Source organism: Myotis brandtii, unplaced genomic scaffold, assembly GCF_000412655.1.
Source record: "Myotis brandtii unplaced genomic scaffold, ASM41265v1 scaffold112, whole genome shotgun sequence".
Lineage (NCBI taxonomy): Eukaryota > Metazoa > Chordata > Mammalia > Chiroptera > Vespertilionidae > Myotis > Myotis brandtii.
Window position 1 is genome coordinate 1,958,404 of NW_005353838.1, and position 13,134 is coordinate 1,971,537.

General features: G+C 38.7%; 1 protein-coding gene across 2 annotated transcripts in view; it reads left to right on the forward strand.

Moving 5' to 3' along the window:
* B3GALT1 (UDP-Gal:betaGlcNAc beta 1,3-galactosyltransferase, polypeptide 1) overlaps positions 1-13,134 on the forward strand; it is a 388,127-nt gene that overhangs the window by 256,136 nt on the left and 118,857 nt on the right. The window lies entirely within an intron of this gene.

Consider the following 13,134-nt stretch of genomic DNA (forward strand, 5'->3'; position numbering starts at 1 on the left):
CATGCCCCCTACTGGGAATCAAGTCTGCAACCCAGCCATGTTCCCTGACCAGGAATCAAAATGTGACCTCCTGGTTCATAGGTCGACGCTCATCCACTGAACCACACTGGCTGGGCCTGTTAGATTAGTTTTAATGCTCTAGAAAGACCAGAGGAAGGGGGCTTCAGAGGGGGGAGTCAATGGGAGAGAAGAGATTAAAGGGAAAGGCCTGGACCATGAAGGAGTGTCAGTGGAAGTCAGTCTTGCCCACTCAGAAGGCCACCTGAGAATTAGTAGGAGATGAACTTGTTGAATGGGCAAGTGGTGGGTGCTAACAAGAATGATGGAGGAGGGTAGAAAGCAAATTTTACCTACTTCTCAATATACCCTAGGGTATTGCTTGTATATTCTTAACACCACTACCCCTTCTCTACTGTAAACTGCAGGTGCAAATAGTGAACACAAGGGTGATGCCAGGGAATTGGGGGAGAGCTGTGTAAAAATGGAAGCCCTGTGTAAAAATGGAGCACCTGCTCAGTGATTGTATTTATAGGTGTGGGAGGAAGACGAAAGCCTGGGATTGTGTACTGAGACACACCTCGCCAGGGACAGCCGAGGAACCTTCTGCTGAGTAAAAATTGTCTGCTCCATGTATTTCTCCCTCTCCCTATTTTTTAAGGCTTTTCTTCACACTTTTAATAAATGAAATCTGGGTTTATGCTTCAACATGTTGCCTTACCATATGTTTGGCTTTATTTTTATCAATCACCATGTCCCTCCATCTTGAGTGATGTATTTTCAGTGGTCTCCTCTTTCCTACCCTCTTTCTATACACTTAGCCTCACATCAGATACAAACAGATCCAAAAGAATCATGCACAGAGGTGAAGAGGGAAAAATCCCTTCAGGAAAAGCATGAAAAGAGCTAAGGGCATACCACTGACCTGCAGAGCAGCAGGTGGTGGCCAAACCCTCCCTACCTCTTCCTCCTCCAATTAGACCCTTTCTCCTTCATAGACAGAATCTCAGGGTCCATGCCTGCCTGCATGCGTGTATGTATGCCTGCTGCCTGGTGAATGAGGCATCCACACACTAGCCTTATAGCTGACCTGTAGTGCCCAGTAGGGTACTGGGCCAGCATTGTCCCAGGAAAAAAAGGAGTCCATTGTTCTTGATAAAAGTGTAGAATAGGACTGCCCTTTTAAATGCTGCTTGACATTGTAAAAGCTCAAATCTATTTTCTGACTTACTATAACCACTGCTCATCCACAATGTTGCTCTCTAGGAGTCTCTAAATCTATTTCAGAGTCCTTTCTCCATGTAAACCAAGTTACATTTTTTCTAGGTTGAATCACATTTCAACATTTTTTGTTTGTTTTAAACTAGATTTAGTACAGCATGTCTCAGTTCCTAATGGTTCTCAAGTCCCAAATTAGAAAGCTCTTTAAACTTTACTAGCAAGGTATTGTTTTCTTGCTTCTTCCAAACCTCTCACTGTGTTAACATAGAAACTAATATTTGTACAGTGCTTTACAGTTTACAAAATACTTTCAAACCCATCATCTCCTGAGATATGGGGTAATATTCAGAACTCTTTCTCCAAAGCAGAGACCGAGGTTTGAAGACTTCACTGGTTTATCACAGCCTACACAGCTGTTAACAGAGCTGAGATTGAAGCTAGTCTGTCCTTCACACCATACCTCTCTGCCTCTCTACCACCACCATGTGTTTCCATACAAGCAATAATGAGTAGCAAATATGTTATTATTGAACAGGTGAGAGAATAAATCTCAGTTTCTGAAAACATGTTCCAACTCTGAAGTTTTGTCAGAAATGTGTTATTTTGTTCCCATTAGCCTAAAAGCAACACACACAAAAGCAGTAGCTGGTGCTTCTACAGATACTAAAAGCTAACATTTATTACGTACTTACAATGCACCATACTCTATACTCAGTGCTTTCTAAATACTATCTCAATGAATCCTCATAACAATCTATGAAAGAAGGTACTAGGGTCTTAGTCAACTCAGGCTGCTATAGCAGCATACTATAGACTGGATGGCTGGAAACAATTTCTTTATCACGGTTCTAGAGCTGGAAGTCCAAGATCAGGGTGCCAGTATGATTGGGTGTTTAGTAAGCACTCTCTTCTTAGCTCAGATAGCTGCCTCCTCACTGTATTCTTACAGGAAGAGAGAAGGTCCAGTCCTCTTCTTATAAGGACACTACTCCTATCATTGAGGCCCCACCCTAATGACCTCATCTAAATCTAATTACCTCCCAAAGGCTCCATCTCCACATACCATCATATTGGGGATTAGGGCTTCAACATATGCATTTAAGAAGCACCTAAACTGGAGAAACCAAGATGGTGGCATAGGTAAACACCTGAAATTGCTGCCTCGCACAACCACTTCAAAAATACAACTAAAAGACAAAACGGACATCATCTATCAACAAGTGAATCTAAAAGTCACGTGAATAAAAAATCTGATGAACAGAATAAACTGGTGACTATAATAGAATCAGGGGCATAGAAAGGGAGTGGACTGACAATTCTCTGGGGGAAAGGGGTGTGGGGTGCGGGAAGAGACTGGACAAAAATTGTACACCTATGGATGAGGACAGTGTGTGTGTGGGGGGGTAAGGGCAGAGGGTGGGGTGGGAACCGGGTGGAGGGGAGCTATGGTGGGAAAAAAGAGGAACAACTGTAATAATCTGAACAATAAAGATTTAAAAAAAATAAAAATAAAACACCTAAACAGTTGATAGCAACTAGTATCATCCCCATTTTGAAGAGGAAAACAGAGTTGTAAGAGACTATGTAAGTCACTCAAGCTAGTAAGTGGTGGGGTGGGGGATTGAACCCTAGAAAAAATGGCTCTGGTGAGCACAACCTTAACCACTGAGCCATAGGGATTAAGATGTCTGGTTCTGCAATTAGGTTAGAATTTCAGCTGCACTGGTGACTAGCTGCATTAAATTGGGCAAATATTTAATCTTTCTGAAGCTCAGTTTTTCCATCTGTAAAATGATTAAATAAGTTGGCAAAAATTGGCAGCTAATCAGTAGTGAATAAATGTTGCTGTTTCACTTTTCTGCTTATAGACTGCCTCATGGGCAAATGCCTCAGAATCAGAATAATAGTGCTGATGGCTCTCTACTTGTAAGTGCATTTGTTTCTATACCCCTTTGCCCTGGCTGCCAATTGTCTTTTCCTAAGATTCTGTTTTCCCCATTCCTCAGTCCAGTGGGGGCTAAAAAAATATTAATACTTTTCCTCCCACTAAGTTCTTCTGGCTGGGCTAACTATCCAATTACCCGAGACAGGTTAACAGGAGAAATCCAAGTGTAAATTGTGGGGAATGTACATAGGCATGAAAATTTCAAAGACAATGAGGCAACATTGGGTATAAAAGATGTTTTTGGACAACGGAGAAAGGAGGGGGGAATTAGATTTCAGAAGTGAGAATGGGTAATTTGCAGGTAGTTGAGGAAGAGGGGAACATACAAGGAAGGGAAATCCTTGTTAGCAACTCAGAAACAATGGGCCAGGGGGTATCTAGCCTGAAGCCCCCTGACTTAATTCAAAATTTGGCTAAGGCAGCATCCTAAGATCTCCTTCCTGAAGCAGATGTCTCTGTCTGAATCTCTTGGGCAGGAAAGGTTTGTTCTGAGTCTTCTGTTTCTTAATAGCTTAAAATCAACATCCCAAGAACTTCAGGGTGGCAAAATTTGGGTCCCTTCAGTCTTTAGAATTTACTTGAGAAACTTGTGCTTTACTTTTGACCTTGGATGATTTGCTGAAGCTCTTTTGTTAAGCCTTGCTGTACTGACTTGAAGGGCAGTGTTGTATACACAGCATTGCAACTGTTATAATGCTTCCTATATGAACATGGCCAAGAACAAAACAGTCTCTAAGTTGAGTGTCAAACCGGATGCCATTGTGACAAAACAAATGCAAAATGCCTCTAATTGGAACAGACGTTTTATGATGGAATATTTCTGTAAACTCAGTCCACACAGTCGCCGTAGCCAAAAGTAGAATACATTAAGAGGCAATAAAATTGTAAATTGGACATGTGAATAAGCTTTATTGATATTGCGAAATATTGTGGTAGAACTTGCTGTCAAATCTCCTCATTTGGGGGCACCACGTTAAAAAGAAAAACAGTAAGGGTTGTGAGTAGTACTGACGTAATTAGAAGTTGAATCTATTTGGATTCACAGCACTCACTGCAGACAATTACAGTTTTAAGCTTCCAGCAGATGGCCAGAATTAAATCCTGGTGAGCCTTTCCGCAGCAGTGAAGCCGCCACGCAGTAAGATCTACCACTGTCCAGGATTTAACTCCCCTGGAAATAAGCTAGTGGGATGGAAACTGCTGAATCACATAGTGTGACTGTAACTTCAGCAGAACAGCTGCTTCCACTGTAAGTCCCTACTGTGTCTGCGTAGGACAAAAGCAATGGTCCATTTGGTGGGAAACCCATAACTGAATAGAGAAGGGAAAAGAGATAGAAAAGGGAGTAAAATGAACCCATTGAATTGGTTATTTGCTTTATATAAATAAGCAAATAAAGTGTCCTAAAAGGAAGGTATTGCTCTTATGGTACATGTAGTTTTGGCGCTCTGTTGATGTAACAATAATCTGTCATGGTCTTATAAAGAAGATAATAAAGTAAAAGAAAAAAAAAGAGGAAGCAAGGAATATTGTCTAGGAAATTCCTTAAAATTATGCTGTGATAACAGCCACCATTTTTTTTTAGTGTTTACCATATTTGGGATGGTAATTCTCATAACACCCTAAGAGTTAGATAGGGTTTTCTTTTTTTAACAGGCTTTATTTTTTTTTTTTTAGGAAAGTTTTAGATTTACAGCAAAAGTTAGCAGAATGTATAGAGATTTCCCATATACCTATTGCCCACACACACACATAGCCTCCACCATATTTGCCATTCCCGCCAGTGAGTGGTTCATTTGAACATGCATTGACACATCATTATCACCCCAAGTCCATAGTTTCCATTAGGGCTCACACTTGATGTTACACATTCTAAGGATTTGCAGAAATGTATAATAGCATGTACCCATCATGATTAGAAACAATTTTTACTCCCATTTTATTCCTGAAAAGACTAAGGCAAAGGGAAGTCTGGTCAGTAAGTGTGGCTGGACTGAAAAGGGTCTGCTGGATCTGACCATGAGGAGGTTGATTTGTGATACCTGTGAGAGCACGTGTAGGAGAGTTGTTGGGTGGAGGTGAGAAGAGAACCTGACTTTCTCATCAGCAGGATCTCCGGAGGCAGGCACATGAGGAGAGTCTATGGGCACCTACACAATCACTTAGGTGGATGACCATTGTAGTAGCCTACCTCTTGGTGCCTCATTTGCTTAAGTAGTTCCTATCTTTTGAAAACCATTTTAACTGAATACAGTTTGACTGCCACTATGGTCCTGTAAGGCATGCTGTCTCCATTTTACAGATTAGCAGTAGAGGCACAGAGAGATTTCAAATGACTTGCCAAGAGTTCAGAGCCGGTTGCCAATGAAGTCAATATGAGGACTCAAGACCATCATTCTACTATTGAACTTAACATTCTTCAGGGCCATTAATCTCTTGGCTCAGGTTTCCACAAACAAGGCTGATGAGAGAGATTTTTTTAAAAATATATTTTATTGATTTTTTACAGAGAGGAAGGGAGAGAGATAGAGAGTTAGAAACATCGATGAGAGAGGAACATCGATCAGCTGCCTCCTGCACATCTCCTACTGGGGATGTGCCCGCAACCCAGGTACATGCCCTTGACCGGAATCGAACCTGGGACCTTTCAGTCCGCAAGCCGATGCTCTATCCACTGAGCCAAACCGGTTTCGGCGATGAGAGAGATTTTATAGTGATTGATAGGATCTGTGAAATCTTGTCATCCCTTTCCCTTCCCCAGTGTGCTAGGCAAAGGCCATTGACATGGTTACGTTATTAGACTAACTTCACTTGAGAGCACCAGGCATTTTGCCATTTCCTGGTTTAACCTACGTAATATTACCAAGCCTGCAAAGCCAGGAAAGTAAGCAGCAGGCAGTGTAAGTTCAAGGTCATAGAGTGAGTCAGAAGAGCCCTGGCTGTTCAAGTCCTTAAGCAATATGTCACCCACCCCTTGTGCACAGGCAGGACATTGGCCTCATTGATTTATTGACATCTGAGAGTCATATTTATGGGTCTATAAAAATTATTGGTTGCTGCAAAGATTCAGAAACACAAGTCCAGGGAGTGTTCTGCAGCATAAATTCCCCAGTGATATATTCTAGAGCCAATCAGTCAGGAAGTAAACATGTGTTGGTCCAGTCATTATTCATCCAAGCCAGGATATAAAGGAAAAAAAAATAGCAGTGGTCTTTGATTTCATTTCCTACCAGTTTACAAGTTTGTTTGCTTGTGGCTGCTGCTGTAACATCAAGTTAAAGCAATTTCCAGGCCATTATTGCTTGAGGCAATAGCAACTTTTCGTTTTCTGTCCTGAATGCGTGGTAAACTTTAGAGATTACTCAGACATCAGCAAAAAAGCAAATGATATGAGTGAGAGTCCCATGCATCATGTGAGTCCTTGGTCAGGAAATCAGCAGCGTGATCCATTTGTTCCTGAGGGCATTAGAGGTTGTGCAGGCAGCCCTGACAGCCACAATGGTCACTCTTTTAAAAGTCCTTAAATGTGGATCGTAGAGAACTGAAATAAATTATGAAAAATTATCTTCTAAAATTTCCTTCAAATACTATCCCTGAAACTCTGCTCTATTAAATCAAGCAGATAATGTAAAGAGGAGACAGAAAGATGTACTCAAAGTCAGTTTACTTCTTTTTATCTTGTTCTTTCTGCATCTTTGATTCTTACAATTTTTCTTTCTATATGTGTTTTCTCATCCATTTTTCCTTGCTTGATTTTCAACTATTTTCTAATACCTCATTAATAATTGCCATATTTCTGCCCCTTCTCATTTTTTATATGTTCAGTATTTTATCTCCTCCCTTTCTGCTTACGCTGCCATCACCTTCTCACTCTTTCTTCAAGTAACTGAGTTTGCACATGGTTTTATATTTTTTTAACAAATCACTCCAACAATATTCCAACTACCTCTAGAGAAAGGAATACAATCTGAAATATAAATCATCCTGAGCCTAGTGAAAGCATGCTCAAGCAAGGCATTAAACACCCTCTCCCAATTTCCAAAACCATACTGAGAAATAGCTTAGGTCAGCGAGAGAGGATGTGGCAAAGGTGAAAAATGATAGTATGAAGAGCCCCGGGTTATATCAAATTTTGCTTTTTTATTACTTTGGACTTGCCAATAAATTCTGGGAGCCATGCCTTTTTAATATATTTCCTTGGCCTCTGCTTACTCCAGTATTTGGAAGAGGAAATTCCAATAGACTATCTAGAGACCTCTTGCCCCAACATACAGCTAAACATCTCAATTGTCCAACCACAGAGCAAGAGCAATGAGATATGAATTTCAATCTGTTTCTCCCTTTGCCTCTTAGCAGGAACTGTTTATATTTGATAATATGTAGCATAATATTTGAGAAATATTTTTACTGACTCAAAGCTAGTTGTGGAAAAAAAAATACACACGTCTACTGCAGATTGTGTGTGTGTGAGTGTGTGTGTGTGTGTGTGTGTGTGTGTGTGTGTGTGTGTGTGTGTATAAACACATATAAAATCACTAAAGGATGAAAAAAAAGGGTTGAGGACAGGAGGGAAAGAAATAATGTTGATGATTCACTGAGCTTCTACTCTGTCCAAAGTGCTTTTTTAGATATATTACTTTATTTAATTTTACAATTTTCCTAGGAAGTATTTACAACTATAACTTTTAAAAAGGTAAGAAAATGGAGGCATAGGTTGGTTAAGTAACTTGCCAATGGCCACCTAGTAAATGGTAGATTTATCTCTGAATCAAGATTTTGATGATTTTGATGAAGAGGAAGAAGAAGGAGTAGAAGAAGAAACATTCATATACATTTCATTTACAGCAACTTTCTGAAGTAGGTAATATTATTACCTACTTCCATTTTATTGATGCAGAGCTGAAGAATAGCATAAGTAAAATTATTTGTCCAAGCTACAGAGCTAGTGGGTAGAAATGCCAGGATTTGAACCACAGCCAACTGATTTCAAATCCCACACTGACAACTCCAAATCCACTTGCTTTTCACTCTATAACCATGTCTCTTGAGACATTTGAAATGAAAATTTAATACCAAAAATATATTTAGTGCCATACTTAAGAAAAATAAAAATATTGTTTCGTTGAAGATGTGAATAGCATATCAATGTAGCCCAAGTACAGGAAGGGCTATGTCAAAAGGTAATCCATGCCTGGAAAGTGTTTATCAACATCTTGTCATCACTGCAGTACATGTATGTCTCTTTCTTCAAGATGTAGTAAATATTCAAGGTGGTGTAGGTAGGAAATGGAGAAAGCCACCTCACTAACAGGGTCAGCACATCCAGTTAACTCTATTGCTCATGCAGAATTAGCAGATTAATAAATATAAGGAATTGCATAAACCCAACTAAAAACAAATCCAGATGTTAGGACTCTTAATAAAACCAATTAACTCATTCTAATAAATTCATTTTACAGGGTTAAAGCAATTAATGATGCCCACTCCTTTGATATTTCTCACAAGCAATGCAGGTTTTAAAATATATAATTCCAATAATTTATCTTTTAGCTCTTTAGATCCCCTTGACACTCACAATGTCGATTTTGAATGCGTATGTGGTAAAGTATGGACTTATAGGCACTTACATTCATTATTCACTGTGTGCTAAGTTCTTTACCTGCATTTTGTTTCCTGAAGTTAATACTGCATAATCACTATTAAATGGATGAGGTAACCATGGCTTCATGAAATTAGTTAATTTTCCTGTGTCATATAACTATTACAAAGTTTGGCTTCAAATCAGGCCTTTATGAATAGTGCAGATTTTCTTCCAGGCGCTGGGAGGAGCTCCTTTCTCGCCTGGCTCTAGGTGTTGCTGATTCAAGGGTGAGGACAAGATAAGGAAAAGAAGCTTCTTTACTCTTGTGGTGTGGTTTCAGGAATTACTCTTATTTATTCTCTTGGTCATGGACGAGGACTTCTGTTGCTTCTTGAGTTGTTGGCAGCCAGACAGTATCTGTATGGGGCGGGGCAAAAGTAGGTCTACAGTTGTGAGTACGCAAAGCACAGAGTTTATTATTGTGTTATTATGTCGTAATTATTGTATTATTTTCCATGTGAACAACTGTAAACCTACTTTCGGCCACCCCAGAAGTTAGAGTGGAGAAGCATAAAGGAAAGTGGATGTTAGATAACATGGTTAGGACTAAACCAAGTTTCTCTTGTGAGCCAGTGTGTCTGCTTCCTTGTGAATATCAATGTAAATTGGATGTTTGGTTACATGTCACCAAGCACATCCTAACAAATGAAATTCCTTTCTTCAACAAACATCTACTAAGAATCTACTAAACATTAGGCTTTGTGATCCAAAAATAAGATTTCATTCATGCCCTCAAAGAAGTTTCAATCTGGTAGGAGAAACAGAAGGTGGGATGATGATGAGGTGAGAGTGGTCCATCACAGATGCAGGAAATAAAAAGGTACATTGTTTTAAGAGAATTTTGAAAATAATAAAATTGACTGGAAAATAGTCTTTATATTATCTCCATGCACTGCCAAGTCTAAATAATGGAGTGCAATAATAAAACACTCCTCCCTGCCAGAGTAGACCATTCCCACCGCCTTCATGACCCTAAACCTTGTGTGCCATTGTTAAATGACTACTTATGAATCACACTGTTATCTTTGAGCTTGAAGCTCACATTTACAGACATAAGCCTTTGTAAAGAATGCTGTACTTTGTTCCTATGGAAACCAAAAATCTTGATTGCAATAATGGAGTAGATCTAGCTAACTATAACAACATTGGCAACAGGAAGTGTTTAATTTAGTACTGTATGAAGGCAACTTAGGAACTAATTGAGACAATATGAAGGTACATAATGGGATAAGGAAAATTATATGCCACAAAATATTAATGCTATGAAATGGAGAGCTGAAATATTCTTTTAATTTGTCCTTCCTGAGGAATTGATGACATTTTCCATCCAGATGAGGCTAAGAGAACAGACTCTAATAACTGAAAGACCAGACATTCCTGCTAAAGTAGGTTAATCCATTGATGTTCTATGCATCTCTTATTCTGGCTGCAAGCTAGTCCTTGCCAGGAGGTTGCTTTACTCTGCCAGGGCTTTGTACTCTCACTTTCTCATTAAAGCTTGCTCCAAGGCTGATTGACGTGTAGTCTTTATGGTAGTAGGAAAGACAGTTGCTTCACCATTACAGCTTGACTATTTCCTACCTGCTGGATGCAGATTACACTGAACGTACAAGTAACATGGAATGGGAGAGCTGATGCTGGTGGAATCAGTCCTCACAAGGGAGATGAAGAGGATTTGTATACACAACAGGAGAAAGTCAAAACATTGAAAGCTGAGAGAATTGTTTAAGGAAAGATATAAGAACATCTTAATCTTATGTATTAATGTATGTATTAATATATATATATACATATATATATACATACATACAGTGGGGCCTTGACTTACGAGTGTCCCAACTAACGAGTTTTTCGAGATACGAGCCGTCTCTCCGCCGATTTTTTGCTTTGAGTTGCGAGCTAAAATTCAGGTTACGAGCCAGCTTCAGATACCCCACCGCTAGCTGGCGCAGCGAATGTCACAGTGAACGCCACAACATCAGCCCAGCATCACGTGTCTCACTCGTTCACTTTATGATTTGACATACAAGTAATTTGAGTTACGAGCTCTGTCACGGAACGAATTAAACTTTTAAGTCAAGGCCCCACTGTATATATATTAAAGGAGAGGAAAGCAGCAAGACTAAACTATAAAATCTGGTTACCATTGCAGAAAGGTGCAATGTTAGAGCTAACATAGAAAGAAGTTACATCTAGAACATCTGTGCTAATTATTTAGAACCTTATTTGGTAAATAATGAGCCATAAAAAAGTGTGACCATCGAAATTACATCATTCTGATTTTAATTTTATATATTATTTGAATATTTAAAAATTTGAATATGTAAGTTATGAATAGTAATGTGATTAATATCTATGAAAGTATCACCACCTTAAAGAACTACTCCCTCTGTCCCATAATAGTAGCAGTTGATGAATGTAATTTGTCCCATAATAATAGTAGCAAAAGAAAATAAATATAGAACACAACATTTATTATTAAAAAACTATATTAAATTAAACAATAAATTAAAAATAGTACTCCTAATTTTTATTTTGAGTGTTCAGATAGTTTCTGGATTTTTCAGTAATTTCATTACTGCATTTTAAACTTGTAGGTAGGATCCCTTGGCTGCGAAGCTTTGCTTTCCCTATATGTGTGAGCTTAAAATTATTGGAGCCATCGTTCTTCATTGCTTCCAGCATAACTTGTTGAAGTGACAGAAACGTATTATCCAGTATTTCAGGAGAAATATTATCAAAGGCTAATATGGTGCCTCTTCTGCTAAGAGGAATATGTCTAAGTTTTTCAAGTTTTTCTCCATAATCTTTGCATTTACGTCCACAGTTTTGTTTTTTCAAAGAATCAACATTAGCATAAGATTCTCCTTGACAATTATTTTCGGAAGCACGTTTCCAAATTCTTGATATGGTCATTCTGTTGCACTTAAATTGTTTTGCAGCTAACGTAATTGCACCTTTCTGCAACTTTTCCTTTTTCTTTTGATGCATCAAGAACTGGACAATCGCAACTCGATCTTTGCTTGAAAACTCTCTTTTTTTCATCTTACTTTTACAATGGGTTGATATTCAACTGAAATAAAACAATTGATTTCGATCAGCAAATGAAATTAGAAAAAATAGTTATAATTCATAATAATTAGATTAACCTAAAAATTGAAAGATGTGTCAAAACAAATGACAGATGTCATGAAACATTGATTTTGATTGAAGGCTTCGCAATTTTGCGCTACAACATAACTTACAGCTGCATTCGCCAATAATTCCCGTTTAAATATTCACTTGCTACTATTATTATGGGACAGAGGGAGTAAAATAATTCTAACACATATGTATTTTATTTCTCCTCTAACCTGCTTTTTACTTCTTGTTCAGTTATCTATTATAATAAATTTTGTTTTATCATTTCTTTGCTATTTAAAAAGGAAAAAAAGTCAGCATGTAAACATCTCTAAATAATATTGGTTTTCCTTGGCTTTGCACTATAAAAATTATACTACATATGAGTGTCCCAGTGCATCGATTCATGCACATTGAAAGGAAATTAATTAGAAGAAATATTTTAATATCGCTATTCGCCCTTTCTCTATAATAGAAGTGTCAACCAAATTCACGATCGACAATGACAGATTGGCACCAGCGAGAGCTTTATATTCATTGCACATGTGCGAGTCAACTTAGTCTTTTATGTATAGAGAATGAACTTGCTTAATTAGACCTCCTTTCTGATTTAGCTAAACTTTTTCCAGCCCAGTGAAGCACCCCAACTTCTCTTTCAGGTAATTCTCAGCAACACAGCAATAAATATCAACACAAAGCACATTATTATTGTAGATCACGCAGGGAAAACAAGGGTAAAATATTTAACTGTAGCAGTGTTTGACTATATTCTGCACAGTGAGAAAACCTGAGGTCATTTTCAAGTTCCACCATTTCTTACTTCTTTTCGGTCAGGTCAGGTTTCTAAACTTTCTAAATCTCCTTTTTCCAGCTAAAGAAAAGAAAATAGGACTCTACCGAGTCTCCTACTTACCTACTCCAGGACTTCTGTGAGGATCAAATGAGATGAGGCATGTGAAAATGCTTCACAAACATTTGGTTAAAGTGTAAAATGTTTGCACCTGGCTATAAAGCAAGTTGTGTTCCTGGGCTGAAGAAACTCCAAGGAGGCTAGTCGCTAGGGAGAGGAAGCTGGGTGTTGCTATGTGACATCATTACCCCGTACCCACAGCGACCATTTCTGGGCTGGGCTGGGCTGTGGGCCGCCATGGGGTCTTGGCAGCATTGACTGCGATTTGGTGGGGTGTAGCTCCGGGGGTGGGGGGGGGTA